The sequence below is a fragment of the Leiobunum rupestre genome, chromosome 5 (assembly GCF_980474605.1).
Source record: "Leiobunum rupestre chromosome 5, qqLeiRupe1.1.hap1, whole genome shotgun sequence".
Classification (NCBI taxonomy): Eukaryota; Metazoa; Arthropoda; class Arachnida; order Opiliones; family Sclerosomatidae; genus Leiobunum; species Leiobunum rupestre.
Window position 1 is genome coordinate 36,057,893 of NC_143388.1, and position 6,858 is coordinate 36,064,750.

Consider the following 6,858-nt stretch of genomic DNA (forward strand, 5'->3'; position numbering starts at 1 on the left):
GTGAGTGTTGAGTTTGTCGTGTTTGTGTTTTGATGGTTGTGCATGTTGAATTCGTGTTATGATGGTTATGGATGTTGAGTCTGTTGTGTTTGTATGGGCGTTTTCTCTCCAACTTCTTCTAGCTGACTTTGGGACGGACCGAGTGCTGAGTGTAATGCTACCTCTCAACGTCCAATGGCAGGGTTTCCACCAATTGTTCACGGTATTCGTCTTAGTATAAATTTGCGAATTATTGACGGCGGCCGGGAATCGAACCCGGGTCTGCCTCGAGCTAGAGATTTACTCTAACCAATCAGCAACCAACGCTTGTTAAGTTACGGTGTTTTTCTAAAAAACAGCTTTGGCGAATGTCATTTACAAAGTTATAACGTTAGGTACTATAATTTATTCTACATCATTTTAAATATTTATAAATTATATTAATCTTATATTTAATGAAATATTTATAAATTATATTAAGCTTATATTTAATTAAATATTTATAAATTGTATTAATCTTATATTTAATTAAATATTTACAAATTATATTAATATTATATTTAATTAAATATCGGAGTATTTTAATTTATTTGACCGTGTTCAGGAATTGAACTCGGGTCGCATAGTTACAATGCAGATATTTTACCGCCGAGCCATTGACTTTCTTTAGGAAACTTAAAAGTAAAGAAACCATTTTGATAAGGCGGGTTTTTTACCTTTTAATAACGCTTAGAAAAAGGATGATTATTCAAAACTTCCGCGGAAACTATATCAAAGTAATAATATAGCGCCACCGTGTGGAGAATTATCAATCAAACCGGGTAAAAAATATAACCTCTTCAATTTGTCGAACTTTAGTGAAATCTCGGCGGGTTAAAAAACATGAAATAAACGTATATAAGGCCGTTGCGGCCAATTTACACGATTTAGTCTTACTTAGTTCTTGGCTGTCTGACGAACTACTACAGGACGGGGTCCAGGTGTCGGTCAAAAGTTATGAGGTAACTTTGCGGTTTTAATTAGTATGTTCGGTCTTCGGTCGAGAAAAGAGTTAAATTGTGTTTCGCGTTTGGAACGTGAGTGAATGGACTTCAGTGTATGAACAGTGCATGTTTAAGACTGAAACTGTTAAAGTAATTGTGAACTAACTCAAGTCAGCTGTAAGATAAAATTGATTGTTATTATTTTTTGTATTGGAATAACCTACCCCTGTAGCAAATCAGAGTCGGGCCGACGTAGGCTTTTGTACTTAATTGGAAAAGTCGGCCGACCGTCGGCGAGATAGACTTTTGAAGGTCCAAATGTCCTAGGGGTCGGCCGACCCTAAGGGTTTCATCCCATACGACTGTAAACAAACTGAAACTGGCTTCAAAATCGACTTAGAAACAACGTTGGCCCGACTTCACACGCCCGAATTGCCGACCCTCTAACCAGAAAGCCGACTGTAAATATCCCCTGTAGCAAATTAGAGTCGGGCCGACTTCGGCAAAAGGTAGACCTAAGAACCGACCCCGAAACGACGTTATCCCGACTTAGAATGTACTGTATAATTACGTCGAAACGACTTACTTTTTGATATTTTATGTCACTGAAAATAACCAAATAAAACCGTAAATACAGCTATATAGATAGTCCCATGAACGGGAGTGAAACAATGAGTTTATTTCCGTCAATCGGATAGCTCTTGAATCTGGAGTACAGAGTTCTATAGTTTCTTGGGGTTTAGTAACAATAACGAATGAAAATTCATTAATAATATCTTAGCCCATAATATTTAGGTAAACGAATGTAACCTACTTGAGCTGAGAGATTTTTAATACGGAAACATTCTCAGATTGAATATATAATCTTTTTCAAAAAAACCTAATACAGAAAGGAAGTTATTTTAAAAATATTTCAATTTGTTTTATTAATTCGCCAAAGTTTCACAGTTTTGAGCGATTAATTGGCAAATAAATGTTGGATATAAGTCGGCCGTTGCTCGGGCTATAAATGTGTCATGTCTTTTGCAAGTCATGATAGCTATTACAATTCAAGGTCGGCGTTTGGACTCTAAATAGTTCCAATGATAAGACTCTTAGATTCGGCTAGTGGTTCAAAATGCTAGGTCGCTATACCAACTTTAAAAGCGACCTAAAACGTACTCACGGGGAATTCTCAAAAACGTTTAGGACTATTAGAGTCCGTATTTGGACCAGGACCGAAAGGCGACTTTTCGACCAAAGCCCGACCTTAAATCGACTCTTTGTCTTTTAAATTTAAGGTCTATTTTAAGTCGGATAATGGTCGGCATACCGACCATAAATAGTACCAAAAAAGGATTTACGGTTTTAGTGTCGAAAAACGTTCGGACGTTATTAGGTCTGTATTTGGTCGTCGACTATAAAGCGACTTTTCGACCGTACCCCGACCCTAAAACGGCTTCATTTGCTACAGGGGTAATTATACCCTTGAAATTATCAACTCAACCTGTGAGGCTAATTAAGTAGATTGGAAGATATTAGTAGCGAACAGCTCTCAGCTGTTAATTAAGACAAGAGTTTATAGTAAGGTAGTTTGAATTTAGTTAAAATTACTCGGTATAATTTATGATATTTACTTAAGTGTGTGTTTTGGTTTATTTTTCAATCACGATGAACTAAGACAAATCTAGTCTTAGACACTTGAGTACCAGTTCTGTACAATTACGTAGGAGGGATATATATTTTTGGGTTATTGATGAAAGTTAAATCTAGAACGTTCCATAGACTGTTCTGAATAAAAATAAACATTTATAATTTTGCATAATTCTGGTTGCCATTTTATTTTCTAATCACTCGCCCAAAACATTACAGTTCTGGCAATCCCGAATCAAATAAATTTTCCCCTAAACGGCGACGGGAAATTATTCTCGTAAATTTATCGCGCGGCCTTAGGGAATATTATTTTAACAAAATTTCGACAACTATCGTTTAATTAAAATCGGCCCGATTCCGTTAAAATTATAAACTAAAAAGCGAATGGTCGTTATAATACCCTCTGTAGATATTTTTTCATTAAAATTTGCTTTGTATTATATTCAACTGACAAACTGGTACTGTAAAAAGGGTTTAATTCAATTGTGCATTGTTATAGTACGTCTAACTCACTGTTGTAACTACTTTACTTATGATATTCTGAATAAATTAAAATTGGTCATTTCGTCTCAATTACTTTAATTATAATTAAAATTTTATACCGGGCGGGATAGAACTGGTATAACATTTTTAACAAATAACTCTAAATTGCGGAGATATATCTTTAAGGGTTATCTCGATAAATTAATACCACTAGGGACAATTCTTCCGAGGAGAGGTATATTTTGGCTTGCCAACTTGTTTTGATAATACTTTCAATCAAAAACGTGATGAGATTGTGTTTATGGGTAGCATAGCATGATTTGTGAAGAGCTTTTATTCGTTTACTTTTATCTCAATCATGTATCAAGAGTTTTCCAAATCTGCTGAGCTTTCTAATAAAAAACCAACCAAGTGTTATTTATATTTACTGCGGCAACGTGTAATTTATAGCCACAAGGCAATATAAATAGAATGGGGTACAGTACACAGACATTATAAATGAAAATACCCACAACGACAATTAATATGAATATATGTCATATTAAAAAACTAAAAAAAAATCTAACGCGCTTAGTGTAAGTAAGCACATTTATCAACAGTACTTGAATGGCGGGTCTCCAGTCCTGTTCTGGCTGTACTACCTTACAACGGTATGGCTCGTACACTACTGATCCCCAAATAACAATAATGTTAATCTACTCACTCTTTAAGCTTTTGAATAATTAAGACGTCTTTACATAGAAGATTAAGTTTGAATGCCCAAAACGTTTATTGTTATGAAAAATTATTCAAATATTTACCATACTTCGTTACTGTAATTAAAATTCCCGAAATTATTTACACAATGCTAGATGGATACACCTAAATCAATATTTAATTATTCATTTTTTTACTCGGTAAAAAATCAGCTGAGTAAGAAAACTTATGGAAGAGATAAAACAAAATTAACTTTAAACTAAATTTCACTTTCCACAAAAAAGTTTCTGGTATTACTAAATACGTTATTTTTAACCTTGAACATATGATCGGGTTCTACGGGCTAATTTTCCCTACGAAGCATGGCTTTAAGCCTGATTTTCACTTGGCGGTTTTTGGGCGAAAAAGCCCGGCTTCGACGGAAAATGGGCGAAAATTTCCGTCGACGCCGGGCGGAAATTCCGTCGGTTTTCGGTTCTGTGTGGCGATTTTCATTTATATTTTTTTCGCTCAGTTGGGCGATTTCGCTCTTTTTCAACCAATCAAAAACCATTTTCGAAAGGTGACTGTGACGTCAGGGGGGATGGTTAATTTCCTGCTTCTTGCATCCGGAACTCGGCCACGTGCTTTTCTGTGAATTTTGGAACGTGTTTTTTTTCTTGATACCCTTGTTGCCTTCTTTTCCAGTATGTTTCTTTCACACAAACTGATCTTTCACAACTCATATTGCTTTGAACACGCTAGATCATGTAAAATAACATTAAATTTAAAATGCTTACATGAGGTTTAATCAATAGTTCACTATTATGATCAGATAAATCATCCATTTTTAGGCCTAGGCTTAAATCTTCACTATCAGACGAAAACCGACGAACTCGCTGGCAGAAACAAAATCGCTTTACTTCCACCCAAAAAAAACGCCAAGTGAAAATGCTAAAACGCCGACAGTGAGCGAAACGTCGAAAACCATATCGCCGACGTCGAACTTTCTGTCGGTGATTTTCCTCCAAGTGAAAACCAGGCTTAACGGTTAAAAGTTAATTATTATTAAACTGCAATTAAATTATTTACGATAATGATAATTTTTACTTAAAAAATACTTAACTACGTATAAATAATGTGATTTAAATAAAGGTCCATAAGAAATGGTTTATTATTTCTTGAGTAAAGTGCGAAAAACAATGTTACCTCGAAGACGTACAAAATGTGATTTTTACATTTTCCCGGGAAACTGGCTACCAGCTGATGAGTTGGCCTTCCATGTCAAAAATGGTACATTTACTCATTACTGTACGAAGCTTCTTATCTACAGTCGACTAACTTTCGTTAAATGACGGGATTCTAATACGTTTCTCGCTGAAATGGACAGTAGCAACAAATCCGGATGGATATCTCTGTACTGTACACAGTGGCGTTACTAGGAACCCCCCCCCCCCGCGAAAAACAACTCGGTGCCCTTTTAAATAGCACCGATTTTAATCATAAACGTTTGAGGGCCCCTAGTTCTCGGGGCCCCCCGCGCCGTGGAGTCTGCGGGGGCGCTATTTACGCTACTGACTGTACACCAACGCTGATTTAAATTTAATTTATGAGTTTTATCTTAATTCGTTCTTTCTACAATTACAGTAAAAGATGGAGGAAAATGTCAGTTTTGAAAGATCTGGGAATACCAGGCCCGAGCCCAAATTTTATCACTGGAAATTTCCTCGAATTGAAAAGAAAGGTTATTACTTTTTTTAACCTAATTGGAATTAATAAAGGCCACCACATTTTTGGTTACATATTATAAATAAACCGAAATCTCTCTTCCAATATTGACTAGTATTTTTCAAATATAGAAATATCACGAAATAAATTATACATAAAAATATATTTATTTGAATATAAATCATTTGAACTGTAAGTCTACCACTAAAACATGTTTTTAAAACAGGTTTTCTAACCAATGAATTTGAAATAAAAATATTCTATTTAGCGACGAAACGAGGGTTTTTAAAGTAGTTTAAATTTCTTTTAACCTTAATCTCCAATGATTAAGAAGTAAACAGAGGTGATTTTTCTAGGAACTAAAAGAGGTAAAGAAGTATTTTAGATATAGCAGATGTTTTTTCAAAAGTGACGCTATTAAACGTCTTGCTGAAAGGGTCCCGTCACCGCCTTCTTTTTTGGACATGTAAAAGCGCTTCTTAGACGGGCTTCAGTCAATTTTTTCAGAAATTGGCAGAGTTCGCTGACATATTTTCGTGGATGGAGAATTGTCCATAAATGATTATTTGGCGCTTTTGTGAGATTATATCACCATAAAGAGTTTTCCTACAACTTAAATTTTTTTAATTTAAATTCCTTAAAGGTTCTGTTGTATTTAAACCAGTATAATTAATAATTAAATTCGTTTAAAGCAATATCAGCTTTTTCAATATCAATAAGATATAAATGCAGGGCCTTCTGGAGTGTTTCATACTCGTACGGGAACCAATAAAAAATTTCCAATTCAGCTTTTCTGGCGCCGCGTATAGTTCATTTGCAGATACAATTGAAAATAAAAAGTACGAAAAGCAGAGTTTTGTGTACGTTTTCACACGCCTTGTCACGAAAGCAAGTTTTGGTAGCTACTTATATTATCGAAAATGTTAAAATAATTTGATTAAAGGGTTTCGTAATAACTCTTTAAAACAAACGTTCTTATCGCAATTTTATTTATTTTAACGCGTGTAATCTCCACTTTAACTGTTTGATATAGCTTGACCTCTACTTTTTAGGTATTAGGTAACCACGTGAAATAGTTAGGTTAAGTTTGAATATTTCAGTATTCATCGGAGCTTTAAAAGCTATCGTCAAATGTTTTCACAGCTTTAAAGAACTTTGAACAAGTATTAAACTGTATTTTCAGGGCGTGATAAAGGCATATTCTGATTGGAGGAAACAATATGGAAAATGCTTTGGGTAACTTAAAACATTGAATTCATACTTTAATTATTTAACAACACGGCAACGTGTAAAAAGAAATAGAGATAATTACGTTTTTAACTATGAAACGAAATCAGGTAAAGTGCCTAAATTTAGAGGTGTTTAAGGTAACTAATAA